At 47.2% G+C, this 22,207-nt stretch overlaps 1 protein-coding gene across 1 annotated transcript in view; it reads left to right on the top strand.

The window, feature by feature from the left end:
- Positions 1 to 1,839: 1,839 nt before the first annotated feature.
- LOC124777979 (caskin-2) overlaps positions 1,840 to 22,207 on the top strand; it is a 1,020,751-nt gene continuing 1,000,383 nt past the window's right edge. Inside the window, exon 1 of the mRNA XM_047253543.1 lies at positions 1,840 to 2,133. The gene's annotated coding sequence lies outside the window, so the exon portion shown is untranslated. The remainder of the gene's footprint in view (positions 2,134 to 22,207) is intronic.

Raw genomic sequence — 22,207 nt, 5'->3', positions numbered from 1 at the left:
GAGCGAGAAGAGAGGCTGGTGACCGGCAGCAGGTACAGACTGACCGCAGGGCGGCGCGGTGTGGCACGCGGAAGAGGCCGGCGTCCAGTCCTGGTGGAAGCTGCTGGCTAGGTCGCTAGTGTCGGTGCCCGAGCAGTGCCCGTCCAAAGGAAACTTTTGTGCTGTCTATTACACTAGCACGCGTACAAGATCCTCAAACCTCATAGTCCGCAGCAGCGTTGTCAATTTTATGTTCTTTTTCGGACACGGGACGCGCTCGATATGTCTGTGGGGTGACGCCGCACGTTTTGCACTACGGGCTGCGGTGCGATGTTCGGATGTTGTGGAACGGCGTGTTGTGCGCCGAGAGCCGCTGCACTGTGGACTCGGTGCGTGCTTCCTCGAAGAGCCACGGGCACCGTGACGTCTGCGCGTTGTCGGGATCTCCACGTGGCTGCTGTTGCGTGGGAACGCTGTTTTCGTGCAAGATGGGACAACACGTCATTAGTGGAAGGTTTGCTTAATGCAACCTTCAACGAACGTCTAGAGATGGGACGTTTCCCAGATGAGCGGCGCGCAACATCAGCTCATCTGAATCTGTGTGACTTCAGGTAGGCTCTGAGGAAATACAAAAGAACTCCTTTACCAGGGACAACTGATGTGACGGCCAGTATAAAGGGACACGTTGCTCAGATTCCGCCGGAAATTCTGCGAGAGACTCTCGATCACGGCGTTTCACGGATGCACCATCTCGTCGACGTCTCCGGTGATCGTACCGAAGAAACTGTCTAAGCGGCGCCTAATATTTGAATCCACATTATGTCTTTCTCAATTGTTTCACCTTTTCTGCCCGCACCCCGTTCCTAATCCATTACACACGGAAAAATTTCTATACGTCTTCGTTGTGTTCACACCTTCAACTGCTGGCCAAACTAGGAAATCATTTTTTTGGAGCGTAAATCGGTTCCGCTTTAATGCATTAGCGTATCTCCCAGCTTCCGTGCCGTACGGTAATTATAGCCCACACTGGACCTCTGTAAGCAGCTACACTTTAATAATTATAACGACTCGGTACTTATCTCTCGGTTTTATAGATTCGTTCATATTTCTACCTTGCCGGTAAGTACTCCTCCTGTCTCATTCGATGACGCGAGCAACTTCGGGAAAAAAAGAAAACCTTTTGCGTTCAAACCAAATTACGAAACGAATCTCGATCTTGAAATCTGTGTGATGAAGTACGTTACCTGAGAGTGACGCTAGTCAATGCAACATCGAGAATATGGGTATTATGCAGGTAGAAACCGACATTAGACAGCATACTTTAAGTACAGAATCTTCTTCGACCATGGCTCATAGAGTTAACGCACCTGTTTTAAGCGCGTCCATTGTGGTAAAGAAACTGTGTGATTTACACATTAGATGCAGTCACGAACTGCAGCTGGAGAGCGCTGGGCTCGCAAATCGTGTTCCGTGGTCGTTTGAGACCGACGGGCAGCCACGGCGGACAAATTTGTGAAGGCGGCTTAACGGTGGTGTATTCTACAAGTACAGAGAAAGAATTAAAGCAGAAAAAGAGTCGCTACGGTAATGTCGACTGGAAATAGGGGGTGTTGCAGTTCCCCTGTTTGTGTACGCGACATGTAAACAAGAACGAGAGCACCAGAGTATTCGCTGCGCGAGGACCAGGTGGAAGCGGAGGTGACGCACGGCGCATGCGCAGGCAGGCAGCCTCTCTTATCGAGCAGCGGGGCTCCCCTCCCCTCCACTCGTCGCCCGACCTACCGCCCCCCCCCCCCCCCGGCTGCCGCGCCTGCTGGCTCTCCGCCGCCTTCCGCCAGTCGCCACTCTGCGCGTCGCCGTGGTCGCTCGGCTCGGCAGCGGCGGACGTGACGTGACGCGGCGCGGCGCGGTGTGCGGTCGCGGGTGCTGTGCGCGCGCGTGTGTGCGGGTGTGTACAGGTGCGAGTGTGTGCCGGCATGGAGACGGGCCCCGGCTGATTGCAGCCGACTGTGCAGTGCTGAGCGTGTGGTGTGTGTAGCGAACCGCTGCTTCCATTTCCTCGTCGTGCACCGCCAGGGGAAAAGAAACAGCCGAGTGTGGATACGTACCTCGAGGAGCGGACACCGGCCGGCGCTGCTATGCGGAGAATAAGCGGTAAGTGGGTGCTGGTGTGTGGCGCGGGCCGCCAGCCGAGCCCGCCGCCGCGTGCGCTCGCCGAATCGTTCTGGTGGGTGCTTCGACGCGGCGTCAGTGAGGGCGTGTGCTCATACACGTTTCCCATATTAGCGAGAGCCAAGCGGTGCTGTCGTTGTACGAAGCACTTGTCATTCGTTGTCAAACAGATCCTCCTCTAACAACTTAACTGTACCGTTGTTAGTAACGGATCATTCCACCACCTCGGCTTGGTGCTCGCAAATGGGCACACGGAGCCATCTGATGCTCTTAAAGAGTGTCAGAAGAGGCTGACTGGATCGTTGACGCCTTTTGTCCAAAATTTCATCGAGGAAAGTCGTTCAGATACGTTTAGGGAGTGAAAAACGTTGGCCATTGTTATATCCGTGTCATATTTCGTGGAGGTCCGTATTGCTGACTGCGATATTGACGTGTCGAATTTGCACAATTTCACCAGATACCGACTGCGGGTGGCTGTTAGCACGAGCCGTGTGGACAGACAAACGTAAAAAGAAATGTATTCCGAATATCTGAACGTGCACTGTAAATAAACAATTACTGGTTACGTAATTATATTAATATCCAAAACAACTTAAAGATTTGCAGAAAAAAAGAAAAGAATCCCCTGTTTTCGTAGCGGTACGGGCGCAGTAGATTGCTTGCCAATGCTTTAAAGGCGGTTGGCAGCCATTCCTGTTGAGTGAAAGCCGCGAGGCATTGCGCAATTGAAACAGGTGAGGAAGAGCGGCTGTTCCGGAACAGCCAGCGTCTCGTGACAAAGGCGGCGGACCAGGTAGCAGAGAAACAGGCGCGAGGTGAGTCTGCGAGTAGGTCGCCGGCACGCAGTCGGCAGGGGCGCTTCCGAAGCACAGCAGCTGGCGGGCGCACGCAGCTACAGCTGCAGCTACAGCTACGTGCACCAGGGCCGGCCGCAGCTGCGCAACGTGCAACACCGTGACAGGCCTCTGATCGAAGCCCTCGGGTCAGACTTTCGGAGACGTCCTAGAGAATCCTTAACAAGAGGAAAGCACAGATGGAACGAACTCGCAGGCACGTCGCTAGCAGCTTTCTTCGCTTCGTTAAAACAGTTTCCGTGGAAACAGAAAAATTAGCACAGGTCGTTAATTGCCAATACGCAGCAGCTGCGCGATATCCGAAACTTAATCTGTTTCGAGACGTTTCGTCGGCGTCAAGTCCGTAGCGGTAATTCATCTTGAAATTAATTCTCCTCCGTGAGTTAAAACCACACAAAGACGATTATGAAAGCAGGGCTTAGATTTTAGTTTGTTTTTAACTTTACTCCGGATTTCCTTAAGATACTACAAACGAGTTAATACAGTCCCTACAACAGTATAACACTTGTAATTAAGAAGATTATGCAGCAACCTTTAGAAGACAAATTATGCATTTCTCGCGAGATCTTGTTCCATAAATTTAGAAGACTATGCGACACGATTCTATTGCCGCGGCAGTCAGGGTCGCGGAAAGGAATAACGTACAGGAGTCGTCGTATTAGGGCTTTGACACTTGCATCGCAACGAATCGAGTAAAGCAGCTAAGCTCGGACAGCCACGAGGTATGCACCCACTGCGACGCACAGTGCAATGGCTTGCGGAGTACAGGCGCGTGTACAGCAGCTGTAGGAAAGCGACGTGCTGGGTTTGGAGCGCGGATGCTGCTGTCACCACGGTGTTTTGTGTCGTGCTGTTGCGTCAATGCGTGCGTGTGTTACGGCAACAGGCTGGTCTGACACGTACGGTGTGGAACCGTATTACACCAGGCCGTGAACGCTGGAATGCCTACAGACGTGTGGCTACTCATTTCAGTTAGTGTGTGTCACAAGAAATACAGTCTGTACAACCTAAGAAAAGATCGTGCTAAATGTTATAAAATGTTATACTTTACACACTGTTTACCAACGCGGTGTACAGCCTGTCACTGCCGTGTCCGTCGCTGTAGCAGCAGGCCCGCCACGTCGTCCGGCACGCTTTTTGTGGCCGGGTTCGAGTATAAGACGCCGACTGAGTGTTCAGTATTCACTCCAGCTATTCATGTAAGGGGGGCAGGACGTCAAACGGGCCGATTCGGAGCACCAGAGGCACCACACGACGTTTTAATTTCCACTATCTATACTTTCACAAATATATTCACAAGACTGTCAGCACGACCAGGAAGAACTTAGGATGCACACTCATAGCAGTGTAGGTTCAAAAACGTAACAAAATAATGTTTTTACGTGTGAAATTTCATCATTTTTTCTCACTTACTATTGCCTGCATTTGTTGCTATAGGTACACTTTTCTTCATAACTAATAGAGATTATTCGATGAATTTTCCACACAAACTGCTTAATACAAAACTCTAGAATTTTCCAAACTTATTAAAAAGTGTGATAAAAATTGACATAATTAACTATAAAATTTGAGCTTTTTCTAAACATAAAGTTTAAAGTGTAACAACTAATTCATTTTTTCACAAATTAAATACTCTGGAGTTTCATACAGTTGTAAGTACGGTTTGTATGCTGTGCAAAATTCATCGAAGAATCTCTCTTACTTATGAAGAAAAGTGTACCTATAGCAACAAATGCAGCCAATAGTAAGTGAAAAAAGATGAAATTTCACATGTAAAAACATTGTTTTGTTATGTTCTTGAACTTGCACTGCTATGAGTGTGCATCCTGAATCCTTCCTGGTCATGCTGACAAGCGTTTGTGAATTTATTTGTGGAAGTATAGATAGTGGCAATAAAATGTCCTGTGGTGCCTCTCCTGCTCTAGTCGGCCAGTTTGACGTCCTGCCCCCCTTAACTAAACTGACTGTGGATATGCCAATTTCCACCATTTGTCTATAAGGGTACTTGAGGCAGTCGAACCGTACTGACATACAGGAGTAATATCATCAGTGGGGTTGATTCACTCCCCCCCTTCCTTTTCATTGGTCCAGACGAGTTTTTTCTGGCGCTTGCGCACGCTCCTGGGCATTTTTCAAAAAGCTTGTCCTCGACTGTAGTTGTGGTTGTACTTGCTGTGTGCAGCAGTGCTCACTAGCAGGTGATACGTGTGGTGGGTGTAAGGAAAGCTCTGACAGTCGTGTGAGTGAGTGTTGCCTAGTCGAGCGACTCCCTTCTTTTCGCGGACTGACAACGGTGAACTGCAGAGAAGAACGGCGCAAGAGCCGATGCCTGCGTGACTGGAGAGTGCACCACACGAGGAATTGACGGCAACACCAATGATATGTTGCTCGTCGGAACCCATTGTCCCACTTTCGACAGTCACGAAGTTGAAGAGCATGTCAGTGCTGATCTGTAGGCAGGTTGATAAGACTGTATTTTTTACCATGCCACGCTTTCTTCCCCGAAAAAAGTTTCACTGTGTGTTTGATTTCTACAAGTGACTTTGCTCCGCTGCAGTCAGTTTCATTCTCAGGAAGATGTGAAGCTAGTTTTTACCTGCTTTTTTAAATAGATATATTGTCGTTTATTTTTGGAGGATGTGGGTGTTGCAATATTCAGTCTCGATACGACAGCTCTGTGTCTGCTAATCCTTGTATCCGTTTCCACGTGAGCTCCCCAACGTCTTGCCGGTGGCGGCAGAGATCAGACGTCGGATGTGAGGGGTGCGGAGGGCTATCGTTATCTTTCTCCTTTCATCGCGGACCCACACGTTACTGAATGATAGGTCATTAAAAAAAGTCGAACATTACTTCAGTGTGGTACGGCAGCTGTTGCGGAGCTATTAGGAAGCCGGTGCAAGACACGTCATCAGATTCAGACCCTTACCTGTTGTCGAAGTACGCGACCCGCGGCGCACGGCAGCTGGGTACGCCGCGGCCGCGCTGCACGCGGTTGCAGGAAGCTGCTCCAGCCCAGATCCCTAACACCGACTGTACTGCTCTGTGTGCGCAAATGACCACGGTATCCTCACAGTCTATACTAGTTACACTATGCAGCGTTCTTCGGATGTCCGCCATTACTCTTGTAATCGGCCTCTATCGGATTATTTCCCCTCGTCTCTTCGATTCATCCTGCTACCAGTCACTATACCGAGTGCAGATTTTGTGTCCAGTATTTCTAAATTCCCGTACGGTCCTCTGACCGTGTCCCTTTCCTGAAGGCAGCACCGCCTGTCTACAGCAGGATTACTTGTAACCGGCTGGCGTCGCCCGCCGCGTTCGGCTGCGCTCCCTGGCGCCGCAGCTCGCGCCCCCGTGCTTTCTAAACGAGTCACGACGAAGCGAGGCGCTCTACCCAGGTCGGCGGTCACTACTGGAGCATCACTCCAGCCAGTGTTTTGTCAGGCGCTCATTTCCTTAACGTTGCTCCAAATTTTGTCGGCCTTGTGTTTGGTTTTCATAAAACTAATTTTCTGGGTTATTTGTAGAGTAAACGATGAACAGTTTTTTACTTATTTCTCTTGTTCGTTTTTAGAGGCCGTTGTAAAATAATGAAATGTAGTTTCTGGTTTTGTCAAAATTAATTGCTGACAGAAGCTTAGACCGAAATTCTTCTTTCGGGCTTTATTTTTGCTGCTCTCTTTGATTTCGCCAATAGACGAATGTAGGTGGAAGCAGAATCACGAAAACGACCAACTCGCCTCCTGTCGCAGCAGCAGGGGCAGGATTTGTGAACGCTGCCGCGACTCGGCGTTTCTCGCGAAACTGTAGCGGCTCTCGCAATCTTAGCAAGTAAATAACACGAGGAACACGTAAAGAACGCAGAGTATGATCTGAAATATTAGTTTCATTGTAATAAAGTGTAAGCAGTATTTGTCCGTGATGAAAGAAAATCTCCTCGACGGGTTTCGTGAACAAATGACGAGAATAGATCAGGAAAACCGCATCTTCGTGACGATATCGCTTTCAGTTGTAGGAGGAGTTAAGTTTCTGGACCTTACAATTCGAGGTGTGCGTCATTCGAAAGAGCTGTCGTCTCCGTCTGTGTAATGTGGTCTGAAACGTACTCAGCCGTTGTGCTTGGACAGCTCTGGACGGCAGCGTCCCGGTCGTGTTCTTTTCGACTCCCAAAATGCAACCAGCAGTCTTGCGTCCCACTTCTGTGGTCCTCTTCTCTTCCTCCTGCCCACGTCTTGCGCGCCTCACATTTTCACATTTCTGGCAAACGCGTATGCGTTGCAGGTTTCTTCTTCACAAATGGTCACTTTCCTCGATCTTTTCGTTTGCGACCCATTACTTCCTGAAGACCCCGTTCAATCTCAGTGAGCCGGCTGGGGTGGCCGAGTGGTTCTAGGCGCTACAGTCTGGAATTGCGCGACCGCTACGGTCGCAGGTTCGAATTCTGCCTCGGGCACGGATGTGTGTGATGTCCTTAGGTTAGCTAAGTTTAATTTGTTATGACAAGGAAGCCTCCCCATCGCACCCCCCTCAGATTTAGTTATAAGTTGGCACAGTGGATAGGTCTTGAATAACTGAACACAGATCAATCGACAAAACAGGAAGAAGTTGTGTGGAACTATGAAAAAAAAGCAAAATATACAAACTGAGTAGTCCAAGCGAACATATGCAACATCAAGGACAATCTGAGCCCAGGAGCGCCGTGGTCCCGCGGTTATCGTGAGCAGCTGCGGAACGAGAGGTCCTTCCTTCGAGCGTAAAATTTTATTTTTTATTTTCAGACAATTATCAATGCTCAGGCACTCAGACATATTCAACTTCGCTCTCCAAAATTCCAGGACATGTTCAGATTTGCTTGGACATATGCAGACAACATTCCATTAGAACTACTGGTGGCCTTAGGAGAGCCAGTCATGACAAAACTCTACCATCTGGTGAGCAAGATGTATGAGACAGGCGAAATACCCTCAGACTTCAAGAAGAATATAGTAATTCCAATCCCAAAGAAAGCAGGTGTTGACAGATGTGAAAATTACCGAACTATCAGTTTAATAAGTCACAGCTGCAAAATACTAACGCGAATTCTTTACAGACGAATGGAAAAACTGCTAGAAGCGGACCTCGGAGAAGATCAGTTTGGATTCCGTAGAAATGTTGGAACACGTGAGGCAAATGGCTCTGAGCACTATGGGACTCAACTGCCGGGGTCATTAGTCCCTTAGAACTTAGAACTAGTTAAACCTAACTAACCTAAGGACATCACAAACATCCATGCCCGAGGCAGGATTCGAACCTGCGACCGTAGCGGTCTTGCAGTTCCAGACTGCAGCGCCTTTAACCGCACGGCCACTTCGGCCGGCTCACGTGAGGCAATACTAACCTTACGACTTATCTTAGAAGAAAGATTAAGAAAAGGCAAACCTACGTTTCTAGCATTTGTAGACTTAGAGAAAGCTTTTGACAATGTTAACTGGAATACTCTCTTTCAAATTCTGAAGGTGGCAGGGGTAAAATACAGGGAGCGAAGGGCTATTTACAATTTGTACAGAAACCAGATGGCAGTTATAAGAGTCGAGGGGCATGAAAGGGAAGCAGTGGTTGGGAAAGGAGTGAGACAGGGTTGTAGCCTCTCCCCGATGTTATTCAATCTGTATATTGAGCAAGCAGTAAAGGAAACAAAAGAAAAATTCGGAGTAGGTATTAAAATCCATGGAGAAGAAATAGAAACTTTGAGGTTCGCCGATGACATTGTAATTCTGTCAGAGACAGCAAAGGACTTGGAAGAACAGTTGAACGGAATGGACAGTGTCTTGAAAGGAGGATATAAGATGAACATCAACAAAAGCAAAACGAGGATTATGGAATGTAGTCACATTAAATCAGGTGATGCTGAGGGAATTAGATTAGGAAATGAGACACTTAAAGTAGTAAAGGAGTTTTGCTATTTAGGGAGTAAAATAACTGATGATGGTCGAAGTAGAGAGGATATGAAATGTAGACTGGCAATGGCAAGGAAATCGTTTCTAAAGAAGAGAAATTTGTTAACATCGAGTATAGATTTAAGTGTCAGGAAGTCGTTTCTGAAAGTATTTGTATGGAGTGTAGCCATCTATGGAAGTGAAACATGGACGATAACTAGTTTGGACAAGAAGAGAATAGAAGCTTTCGAAATGTGGTGCTACAGAAGAATGCTGAAGATAAGGTGGGTAGATCACGTAACTAATGAGGAGGTATTGAATAGGATTGGGGAGAAGAGAAGTTTGTGGCACAACTTGACTAGAAGAAGGGATCGGTTGGTAGGACATGTTTTGAGGCACCAAGGGATCACCAATTTAGTATTGGAGGGCAGCGTGGAGGGTAAAAATCGTAGAGGGAGACCAAGAGATGAATACACTAAGCAGATTCAGAAGGATGTAGGTTGCAGTAGGTACTGGGAGATGAAGAATCTTGCACAGGATAGAGTAGCATGGAGAGCTGCATCAAACCAGTCTCAGGACTGAAGACCATCACACACACACACACATGCAGGATTTGACGGTCTACACAAGGAAAAATTTGAAAACGTTAAAAACATATGTTTTGACAGAGTACAGGCAAAAGTGTGCGACTGTGAAACTGTTGGATTCATTTGTTGCAGTTTATGTGACAAACTCTTATGTTTTCATCACTTTTTTGGGAGTAATTCTCACACCCACAAGAAAACCTAAATCGGGCAATGTAGAATCTTTTTACCCATTCGCCACGTGTACAAGTTAGGTGGGTCGACAACATATTCCTGTCATGTGACGCACATGCCCTCACCAGTGTCGTATAGAATATATCAGACGTGATTTCCTGGGGAGGAATCGGTTGACCTATGACCTTGCGATCAAATGTTTTCGGTTCCCATTGGAGAGGCACGTCCTTTCGTCTATTAATCGCACGGTTTTGCGGTGCAGTCGCAAAACACACTCTAAACTTATTACAGTGAACAGAGACGTCAATGAACGAATGGACAGATCATTACTTTGCGAAAATAAGGAACAACTTTTCACTTGAGGGGAGATTTGAACCGAGGACCTCTCGTTCCGCAGCTGCTCACGCTAACCACGAGACCACGGCGCTCCTGAGTTCGGATTATCCTTGATGTTGCCTATCTTCGCATGGACTACTCAGTTGGTATATTTTGCTTATTTTTTCATAGCTCCACACAACTACTTCCTGTTTTCTCGATTGATCTGTGTTCAGTTTTTCAAGGCCTATCCACTGTGCTAACTTATAACTAAATCTGAGGGGGGTGCGATGGGGAAGGTTCCCTTGTCAGTGAACCAGGAACGCAAACAGGCAAAAATCCTTTCGGTCTTGTTGCCCATAGAAAGTAATATTCCTTTCGTGCATCGTGTCTGCCGCCTTACCTACATTCAAGTGCAGTTACCGTTATGCCACCTCGTGAGCTCACCATTTTCTCATAGTGCTTCTAACATAACCCGTTAACGTCTCTCTTTTCTCGGCTTCTCACTTGTCGTTCAGAACTCCTGTGCATGTATAACAATAATAAGAAGAAAGGGTACATAAATAAAGAAATTAATAGAAATCAATTATTTTCAATTAATGCCCAAATTTTGGAATTTTATGCTTTGTTTCCGTTGAGTCCGTTTTAAGGTGAACGTACTTTCACGTAGTCAAGATCTATACACTCCTGTTAGGTGCTTCTCCTTCTTCCGAAGCCGCAAAACTTACGATTGACCGTGTAGGTAATGTAATTTTCATTTTCATCGGACTTGTTCCTAATTTGCAGGCCGTAGGAGGTGACATGACCTTTTCGTGGTGCGCGGAAGAAAATAAAAAGGCTTCATATTTTTGCACTGAGAGAAATTATTATTCAGATACCGTGAAACCTACAACACGCATCTCATATCTAAACACGTGCTCTCTCCACTAGAACTCAAGACATAAGGTGACAAAACATTGACTGAGGTCTTCATCATTTGCTCTTGCGTCATCTTTTGTGGGCGCTTACAGCGGTTATCCTCGGCTCTTCCTACGTAGCAACACACTTCCTCACTGCTCGCCGGGCATTTTCTTGTGTACAGCGGCCCTAATCGAAAGATTACACTAGTGCCTCTCAGATTCGTATCTGTTCGTCGTGTTATTAAATAAATTTTTAAAAAAATCTTATAACGAAGCATTTATTTGATTTGGTTCATTTGATTTGAAGAAGTAGAGGAAAAATAGACGGAGTACTCTCGCAGTATGGGAACAGCAGACAGTAATGAAATGTCACGCACTGGCGACCAGTTTGAAGGCTTTAGCCGGTGGGAGGTTATTTCGCGCACTTACAATGGTACCAGTATGTTTCTGTCTGGAGACAGACATAATTACGGTCGAATTGTAGACCGAGAGAAATGACGCAGTTGTCGAGAGACTGGAAACGGCCGTCCAAATATCTTTCCCGTGTCGCTCGTCCCGTGGTTTCCCTGAAGTAGCTTAAGGCGACACGGCGACGATCTCAGCGTCGACGGGACCTTGTCCCTTCCTCTGGAGCCTCGGTCATCAATAAAATTGTGACTCCGATCCGTGTGTGAAATTGTGGCGATAATTGTCGCTAAGAAACAAAAAAGGAAAGTGATTCTCTGGCGAAGAATGCAGGTGAATCGTTATTTTGAAACTGTGTGATAGCTGGAGTGGCCGGCGGTAGCCGCTGCTGGCAGCTGTGCGCCGCTGGAACAGCCGCCAGTGCAGCTGCAGCCAGCCGCCGTCGGGGCCGCCGCACGCAGTCTTACTGGAGCCGGATTCCTGCCGTCGAGTCCGAAAATCCACAATATCATTTGGGTTTTGTGTACACAGCACCGTATAACGTTAAACATATATCTGATGGTGGGACTGGGTTTGTGGTACCACATACAGAGCAAGTAGTAGCTGGTAATTACACTGCGTAACAAAATTAAAGGATCACCCCGTAATTTTGTGCCATTGCGACGCGTGACCTGGAAATTTGGCTCGACCTTCCCGTGTGACGCTGCACAAGCGTGCCGTCCTGCGACGTCATCCTCGGGCTGGATGACGGGTGTCCACACGTGCGGAGGATAGGCCACAGCTCAGGTAAGGTGGCTTAACGATGCACACTGGCACCGAATGTCGTGCCACCGCGGACCTGTCAGATGACGAAAGGGCGTCGCAGCCCCTCGCACACGCCTTTCGCTACTTCTTTTGAGGTCTCTGCTATGGAGATCAGAACCGCGACACCCAGCGTTTAAATCACGCATTGCACTTACGACTGGACGAGGAAAACATTTGACACACCCCGCCGTTCAGAACCGACGCGAAAAAGCCTCGGAAAGTGGCAGAAGGGGCCGAATGAAACCACCCCTTTCCCTGGGGCATCGATTCCCGCATATTGTCGGTCGAAAACGATAGATCGCCGTGCGATGCGCAACAGAAATGTGGCGACCTAGGACGTTACGACCCGTCTCTAACGATATTAGGCGGCTGCATATCTTTCGAACGTAATGGCACGCCTTTCGGCTGCAGCGCGACTTCAATTTCTGCTCTCGAGTACTGGTTGGAACTACAAGGTACCGTCCAAAACACTCGACGAAATTTGAACGTACGCTTTTTCGGCCCTCCTCTTTTCCACCCTCCTGTGGCGTGATCACGCGGGAGTGCAACATTAACGCGTGCGCGAAGTGAAATGGGCAACTGTCCCTCTCAGAACCCCCCCGCCCCGCCCCCTCCCGCCCCCAGTTCGGGAACACCCTCGGTGCCATCGACACATGTTTTTCTTTTATTTGTTTGCTTTCGCTTTTGGTTTAATGACATTACAAACAACTAAGCACATCAGCAACGACTATGACTTATGGTATTACCTATGTACAAATTTCAACGCAGTTATAGCAAAAGAAGTATAAATTTTATAAAATTGGTGTGTATACACTCCGCTTATCTGTGTGCAGAATTTAATATATATGAGGCAGTTACAACGTCAGGTTTATTATTTTAAATAAATCATTGTGTACAACTAGAACTGACTTGACGTGTTGGGTGAGTGGGGTTCTCCTTGCGGGCGGAGCAGCAATTTTTTCGCTTCCGCTCTCGCCTCCTCCTCCGTACTCGCGGGACCTACATTTCGATGTGACTGATCACACGAACACTCCCAGGGCGCTCAGCACGCGGGTTCGTATCGTACACCCTGACGTCTGTTGCCACCTAAATAGTGATAACGCAGTGGGACGGGGGGGGGGGGGGCTTTGTACCCCATAGCACTCAGTTGATTTAGTGTCTCGTCTGCCCTGTCCGTCTGTTCAGGACGTCCTAATATATTATACAGTTCGCGTCTCCTTCATTTCCACAAGTACGAAGAGGCCTGTCGATCAGTCCCTGGGCGTGCAAATGTTTTTTTAAAACGAGCTCTACTGACTTTCGTTCTTGCAGTGGTGGTATACAGAAAGTGCTGCCGCCGGGAGCACGGGCTGTGTCGCGGTGTGACGCCCTCCGCCCCCCTCCGCCGCCGGCTCGTGCACCCCGCTCCCCGCCGCGCCCGTGTGCGGACACGCCGGTCCCCGAGCCACGCCTGCTTTTAGCCGGCTGGGCTGGTCGGCGCATCCCGCTGCGGCCTTTCTTACTTCTCTCTGTTGATTTTGTAGCCCACTCGATTGCTGGATAATTTCACGAATGACTGGGTTCTTGTGTCGCTGTGTACATTCTTTCTGCCAGATCTGATTGTTGCTCGGGAGTCGGCTAAGATGATAATTTTGCTCTCAATGCATTTTTCTGAGTACGTAAAGTACTGCTAAAGTGGCCACTGCCTCCGGCGTCGTAATAGACAGATCTTCGGGTAATTTATAACATCCCGAGCTTACGTTGTCTACGAACGCACATCCGGTGCTATTGCATTTTTGGCATGCGTTACGTGTTCTAAGTCTCGTACCGCCATCACGTTCTCGAAGCGTTATCACAGATATCATTGAGTTGTTTGATTCGAGCGAGGGATGTGTGATAACGGCAGAGCTGCAGCGTGCGTCACTTTGTGCTGCAACTATTCTGTTTCAAAGTAATGTAGAACATAATTATGTCGACGCTTGTCTATTGACCCAGTAGCATCTGGTAAAATAGTCGATTGCCGCGTTCCGGATATTCTGCGTAAACAACGCTCTCGTAAGCTGGCTACGTTTTAACATGAACTTAGACGCGAGATGAAGCCGTCAGAGGTGTAGTGGTGGTTCTGATGTATCCCACAGCAGTACGTTTGTTGGCGCCACTTTAATCGCAGTGACGCAGGTGCGGAGCGCTTTACACTGTATTTTGTCCAGTTTGAGTAGAGTGGACTTGCTTGCGGATGCATGCATAGTCCAGGGAGGGACGAATAAGTCCCCTGTAGATGCACATTGGGGTGCCCCCCCCCCCCCCCCAACCCAGGCAATATCCGTAACTGCTCCCCTAGGATATTCGCATATTTACTGCTCTTTCGCACTTTTCTGTTTACTCTTTTAACATGTACGCACCATGTTAGTTTGCGGTCTATTTCCAGGCCTAAATATTTGACAATTTTCTTCACTGGAAACGTACATGACGCTACTTTTATTTGATTCGAGACGGTACATCTGTGTATAGTGAATACACAGACGGAGGTGTTACTAGGAGATGTTTCGAGTGAGTTAGTTAACAGCCAACACTGGAAATTGTTCATTAGCTGTCCTAATGTCTCAGTGGTCTGATTTAATGTCTTTCCGGTTGCATATGTGCAGAGATCGGCGGCAGATTGCAAGACGTTATTGTTATCCCGCACCAGGTCATGATACCCCTGCTGTAGAGGTTGGAAAGCAGTGGGCACAGATTAGAATCTTGCGACAAGCCGCACTGGTCATCTGCAGTCCGATTGTTTGTGGGCCATTTCTAGTGGCGATTTGTCGGTGCGATAATACCTGTTGTAGACGGTGAGCAAATCTCTTGCGCATACCTTAGTTATTTAGCTTATGTGTTAATATCGGTATCGAACCAAAGTCGTAGGCTGTTGTTAACTCCAAGAAAGTTGCCAATAAGTATTTACTTTCACTTGCGGATATGTGAATGTCGGTTATTAAAAGCATTAGAATTTGGTTTGTGCCCATTGCTCTTTCAAACCCAAATTGTTACGGCGCCAAAACGCCTGTCCGCCCACGACTTCAATCTATACTTAATCAACCTTTCTAATGTTTTGTATTTCCACGTTAACAACGTTATCGGTCTATACGATTCGACGTTATTTCTTTCGTCGTCTCGTTTCTTACTCGCCACTGTTGTTAATAGTTTCGTGGACGGATCCCATACTCTCTTCAGGATATTAAGCAGGAGTTGTTTTGCCAGTCGTGGGAGGTGGCAGAGCGTTTCGCAGCTGGTATGGTGAGGGCCCGGTGCTGAACGTTCCCCATTTACTGCTGCTTTGCCCGTCTCTGTCAGGCTATACGATTGCAAAAGGTCATCGGCCGAACCCGCGCACCTTTTACTGAGGTCTGGGATCCATCGTAGTGTGAGCCAGTTTCTGCGGTATTCCCTCCAACACGTCCTCCGATGTACGAGCGCCCCGTTGCGTGGTCCTCCGTGCCAGATTTCTGTGACCGCTGTTTCTTTAGTGAAAGTCAAACGGAAGTCCTCTCAACTTATTCTTCGCTTTTGTTTCAAAGTACGTTTGGCTTTCGCTATTGCACATTTTAAGGCGAGGTAATTTACTAATGTGGTGAGTTCCTTGTAGCGCCTCAAAGCCTCCATCCATATCACATGTACGTCGTGGCATTCCGCATCCCACCGTGCCCTTCGGGGCCGCTGTCGCAGCACAGACTTCCTCGGTGAAGGCCCTTGTACAAGTTGCGCGAGAGCCCCCTGCAGCCGCATGTGAGCGCTTCTGTGTTGTATCGCACGGCACGCATTTCTTGCACGCCTCCCAGTCACCTTTCCGAGTATCCCCTACCCCCATACGAATATCAAAACGAGCCATTCGTGACCGTGCAAGCGGTAGGCAGGTGATCCGATGATACGAGTGGGTCTTGCAGCGGGCAGGAGCCAGTTAGACTGATCCAGTAACGCTAGGTCGGCCGCTCATTTTCCTTCACTAGCTACACTGATGCGGCTCGCCCAGCCATCACTCAACATTACTAAATTCTCTTCATCGATTATTTCCAGAATCATTTTCCCCCAACATCAACCCGTCTACAACCCCACGTAGGCTGGCGGGTTCTGACATCTCTGAAAATCGCTTTAGGGGCATCCGCTTGCTGTAATCTACGGAGAATCTTCTCCTTATTTGTGTGTACATTTTGAGCTCTGAATGAAATGATATATTTTTAATCGCAATGGTTACTTCAATAGCAGTTGCTGTTTTTTAATATGTCCAGTGCTTCTTGCCTCCAGTTCCCCGACTGTGTAGTTGATTTCGACCCATTTGTAACTTACGTAATCACGGATCAAGATTGCTGAGCCTCTCTGTCAGCTCCTACAACTTGATACCTTGGAAAAGGTGTAGTTTTCAGGGGAGGCAGTTTTCATTCGGTAACGGCATGTAATTTAATGTCGTTCCATTGTGTACTTAGGTTTTTGTAAAGGTTTCAATATTCATACGCCGGATTTCCTGTTCCTCAAGTAGCTCCCGGATGTTTATTAGTTCAATCACATGTTTTTATCCGCTCCACTATTCGTATTAGAAGTTTACTCCCTCGCAGCCATTGCTTATCGTTTGCTTGGGAACTTACGGATTGATCGCTACTGCACCCTCGGCTAGTCCCTGTGTCGGCGTATCACCACAGAGTCCGCCGCACTCAGCTGTCACGTAGCTCAGGCATTTTCTCCTCTACTGCGCGGCGCGTGCTCGGCAGGACGGCGTCCCACCCAATGACTCGTTCGCAGTGTCGCTTCTTATAGAGCCACGTCAGGGAGTACTTTCGATCTGTTGTTGAGTGTGGGCGAGCAGTTCCAGTGATGTGCGGCGACTTGAGCGTAAGATCTGTTTTTTAGTATGTCCAGTGCTTCTTGAACTGAAATGTTAGTGTGTCAGCAAATTCGTGACGTACTCTCCTTTCGATTCACTTAGGACATCGAATCCGATTCAGACACGTTCGGTGAGCAGCAGCACTCACGTCACACCTGGGTTTGCTGCGGCATTGTCTTCGTAAGTAACATACGCGCACGGGTTGCAAGGTTCCACCCAGCATCGCGTACAGTAAATGTACTCACACATTCTGAGGTAGTTTGAACACGTGTTTCATGTTTCAGGTCACCTTTAGCATTATTTTGTAAGACCATTTTATTCAGTCTCACTTCCACTAACGATTTTATTTCGTGCATTAACTCGTCTGTGTCAGGATCTACATCCACCCCTGTTTATAGACTAGGTGGTGTCGTGTATAGAGTTCTAGCTAGCGATCGACTAATGTCTGCGACCTCATTATTCTGTTCGCCGCGTTGGCCGTTCCCACTCCCACCTTTAACCTGTTTCTTATTACCGCTGCGGTGTTTCAAACCTGCCCTCTGACTTCCAGCATATGTTCGTGAAACAATTTGGCAATGGCCATAGCATGGAACTTACCTATGTTGTCAGTTTTCGCTTCGATGAATGCAACGTAAGGACCTGGATCTGTTATTGTTTGAAGCCACGTTTTGTTATCTTTACTCGGAGTAGGAGTCTGCACAATCGTTCTCTGTTCTATACCTCGTACTACAGCTTTGTCTATTTGGGTTATGTCTGACTGATTCACGTATGTCACGATTCGCATTTCCTGTCCTACCTCATCGTCACCTAACGCCGGTCTTTTATCGGCTGCAGGCTTCCTGCCTAGTTGCTCCCGTTTTACGTCCACGTCTGAGCCCTCCTGAGTTGCCCACAGCCCTTTCGACTTGCACTGGCACGTCGTTTACTGTCGATGACGTCGCCGTGTCGTACGCGGGGGGCGGCTGCCTCCTCCGCCGAACGTCACTTACAACCACTGCTGTTTAGTTGTCTGACTGTGCACTCCGCTAGCGCCTGCCTGACACGTGGACACGGACCTGGCTACCTGGCTGCTGCCCTGGCGCCTTCGCGAATGCTTCGGTGCAGCAGTCTGGACGAGAATAGGGCGCAGGGGAGACTATCGGACGCATTGTACGAAAATGTTGCCTTCGAATCCAGTAGATATAGAACAGCCCAATGTGAAACGCAAGGTTGAGATAGACAACAAACGACGAAATAAACACACAAATGTCCGGAGGAAAGCTGTTCTGAACAGAATCTCGCCTGTCCTTAGTAGTGCGTGGATTACACGAGCTGTATGTAATATTTGTGGTATCTGTATTCGTAGATCGCTTGCTGCTTCGAGAGCGGTAAGGCCGTGGTGAGCACGTAACGTCGTGAAAAATGCTGGCTAACTTGTGCACCAACATACCTGTAAACACCTACAACAATAAATACAGTGCATCGAGCATCCTAACAGTTAAGAGGCAGCAACAGCGGCCGCTCGTCACTATACGTTCCGGGCGTCCACAAATTTTTAGATTCATATAAATTTGACAGTATGAAATTAATAGCATCTGACGTATAGCAGTTACGCTTATCAACATGTTTATACAACTACAGCCACTGCCAATAATAATAGTAATAAGAAGAAGAAACATAATTTATTTGACAAAAGAAAGAATTGTTTTGTGGAATTTTGTTGTACCGTACTTAATCAAGTGCAAGAGCACCAAGGCCACCCAGGTTATACGGTCTACCCAAGGTCCATAAGGATGGGATCCCGTTGAGATTATATTGTTACTGCTATTGGGTCTCTTACATATCGGTTGGCAAAATACGTATCCAAATTATTAGCACCTATAGTCGGCCACTGTAGCCATCATATTAATAACTCAAAAATGTTTGTTGACATCATAAAGCAGATGAGGATAGGTCCGAATGACATCATGATAGCCTGCATGCGGTCTCTTTGTTTACAAAGGTACCGGTGGAAAATACGTTAAACCTGTTGGCTGCTCATTTCTCTCCTGAAATACTGAAGTTATCTCGACACACTTTTGCGACAACCTATTTTTTGTATGGTGGAAAATATTATGAAATTACTGACGGAACAGCCATGGGTTCGCCACTGTCATCAGCCATAGCTAACTTTTTCATGGGGGATTTCGAAGAACGAGCGTTTAACAGTGCTCCCTTACGTCCATTCTGCTTCTTCAGGTATGTTGACGATACATTTTTAATCTGGCCACATGGAAATGAGGCACTGCAGCAGTTTGTTGATCATTCGAATGGTGTACACCAGAACATAAGATTTACAGTGGAGGTGGAGAAGGATGGGGAGTTACCCTTCTTAGATGTGCTGGTGGAGCGAAAATCAGTTGGACGTCTCGGACATTCTGTGTACAGAAAACCGACGCATACAGATTTATATCTAAACGCACGTTGTTCTCACCACCCAGCTGAGAAGAGAGCTATGCTGAATACCTTGGTACACAGAGCAAGGACTATTTCGGACAAGGATCATCTCGTCTCCGAGATTAACCATCTGACGACGGTATTCAGAAAAAATGGTTATTCTGAACGTGATGTCAGATCTACTCTGGCGAAGAAACCTAGGAAGGACACCTTTTTTTTTTTTTCACTTGCCGCCCTGATTTTACGACCCACCACCTAAGTGCTTAAGGTGGATCTATTTTGACCACTTGGCCGCTACGACCGGTGTGCGGACACTGATGTAGTTGATGAAACTCACACCAGTTCCCGCATCCGGTCGCACCGTTGCCCGTGTCCCGCCACGTGGAGGCGGGTCTGTGCTTTTTTTTTTTTCTTATTTCTTTCTTTACTTTGGCAGCTTTCCCAAAACCGATTTAACAAAATTTTTACAAAAATTAATTTTGAATTGGAAGAAGGAAATACAAGGAATAGTTTAGTCTGAAGAGGAGAAAAGACGATAGGAAAGGAAGAGATGATAGTCCCACCACCGTAGGGGGCTGAGGATGAGCGCCTTGGGATTTATCTTCAAGCCTCTGATCCTCAGTCCCCTAGCCTTAGCCTAGGAAGTTCTATTCTATTCTATTTATGGCGTTTGATATCTCTATTTATGTTCTATCTGGTTACTTGTATACAGGTTTAGAGTGCCGTGGTAGCTGATGGCAATTGCGACGGTGCGCCGACACTGTTTATGTCTAATTTTATACATTAATCTATTGTCAGTTTTAGGTCTACTTATGTAAGTCTATTGCATGTCAGTTGTTTTATATTGAGACTTAGTTTAGTTCTTCCACACTATGGTGTCTGTCGGGGTGCTGCATATAGGTTTATTGTCTGTGTGGTCTTCTGTTCCTGTACTCTTTGTGGCATTCGTCAGAAATTTTGTCTGTTAGTGCGTTCAGTATGTCCCAAAGTTCAGGTGTTCTGATCGCATCGTATATGTGTTCCTCTGTCTGTAGGTGTTGTATCCCAGGTGTGTTTCTGTGCTGTCTGTATTTCCCGCAGAATAGGATTGTGTGTTCGGGGGTTCCCATACCTCCACATGTACACGTTGATGTGTCTCTAAGACTCACGCGATTTAAGTGCGTGGGATAAGGTCCGTGGCCAGTCAAGAAATGCACCATGCCGCGGCTAGGATCGGCATGTTTCATTCTTAATCTTTCCGTTATGTTCGGAAAAAATGTATAGACTCTCCGTCCCTTATCACTTGTGCCCCATTCCTGTTGCCATGTGTCGATTTTCCATTTTTTGAGGTCCCGCTTATTGTTCAGCGGGGAACCAGTCAATATGTTGACCTGGTCTAGTCTACCCATCTTTAACCAGTACAGAGCGGCCCGATATTTGATTCTGATATCTATCGGGAAGATTCCTAGCACGACACTGTTCGAACAGACCACGAGGACCAACACTTGGCGCGGCTACCATTCTGCGGTGCAACGACCAACACGATCGGCAGAGTCCTGAGCCACCCAGGCAGATTAAGCAAATGTTGCGACCCGTGAGAGACAATCTGGGCCTGAGAGTACCGGGAATTTACAGCATTCCTCGCGAGTGTGGCAAAAGTTACGTGGGCCAGTCTGTAAGAACTGTCGCCGATCGCAGTGTGGGACATCAGCGTCATCTGAAATACAGGTACCTAGAGAAATCAGCGGTGGCTGAGCACAGTTTGTTAAATAAACACAAGGTTCTATTCGATGAAACAAGAATACCTGCTCTCGCTTCAAACTATTGCGACTCTGTCATCAGGGAAGCAGTTGAAACTAGACTCTGTGAAAATAATTTCAACAGAGACTCCGGATATGCACTCAGCAGTGCATGGAAGCACGCAGTTGATAAAGAAAGAGCGCAGAGGGAGACTTCTTACATTGCTCGCAGTTCTCCGCCTGTTGCGATGGATGGCGCTGCAAGATTCGGAACAACCGCCAGGAAGAACACCACTGCCCGCCATGTTTGTTTTTAGAGCTGGTAAACAGTGAAACAGCGACAGTGACAGTGACAACTCAATACTCTGTATAGTGTTTGACAGTGATGGAGATGAGGAAAAAGGAAACGTATGTGAAACATTATGTAAATAGACACACACACACACACACACACACACACACACACACACACATACACACACACAGAGAGAGAGAGAGAGAGAATTAATTAATTTCAGGCACAGAAATAACAATTTGTTTCTTGTTTGGCGGTGTTGACGAACATGCTCAACATTGACGAACATCCCTGCTTAGCCATTTTGTACTTGCTGTTCATCTCATTTTTGAGACGTTTGTATTCCTTTTTGCCTGCTTCATTTACTGCATTTTTATATTTTCTCCTTTTATCAATTAAATTCAATATCTCATCTGTTACCCAAGGATTTCTATTAGCCCTCGTCTTTTTACCTTCACTATTTCGTCTCTCAAAGCTACCCATTCTTCTTCTACTGTATTTCTTTGCCCCATTCTTGTCAATCGTTCCCTAATGCTCTCCCTGAAGCTCTATACAACCTCCGAATTTTTCAGTTTATCCAGGTCCCATCTCCTCAATTTCCCACTTTTTTGCAGTTTCTTCAGTTTTAATCTATAGTTCATAACCAATAGATTGTGGTCAGAGTCCACATCTGCCCCTAGAAACATCTTACAATTTAAAACCTGGTTCCTAAATCTCTGTCTTACCATTATATAATCTATCTGACACCTTCCAGTATCTCCAGGCGTCTTCCATGTATACAACCTTCTTTTATGATTCCTGAACCAAGTGTTAGCTATGATTAAGTTATGCTCTGTGCAAA

The sequence above is a fragment of the Schistocerca piceifrons genome, chromosome 2 (genome assembly GCF_021461385.2).
Source record: "Schistocerca piceifrons isolate TAMUIC-IGC-003096 chromosome 2, iqSchPice1.1, whole genome shotgun sequence".
NCBI lineage: Eukaryota > Metazoa > Arthropoda > Insecta > Orthoptera > Acrididae > Schistocerca > Schistocerca piceifrons.
This window is presented reverse-complemented; position numbering and strand designations above follow the sequence as displayed.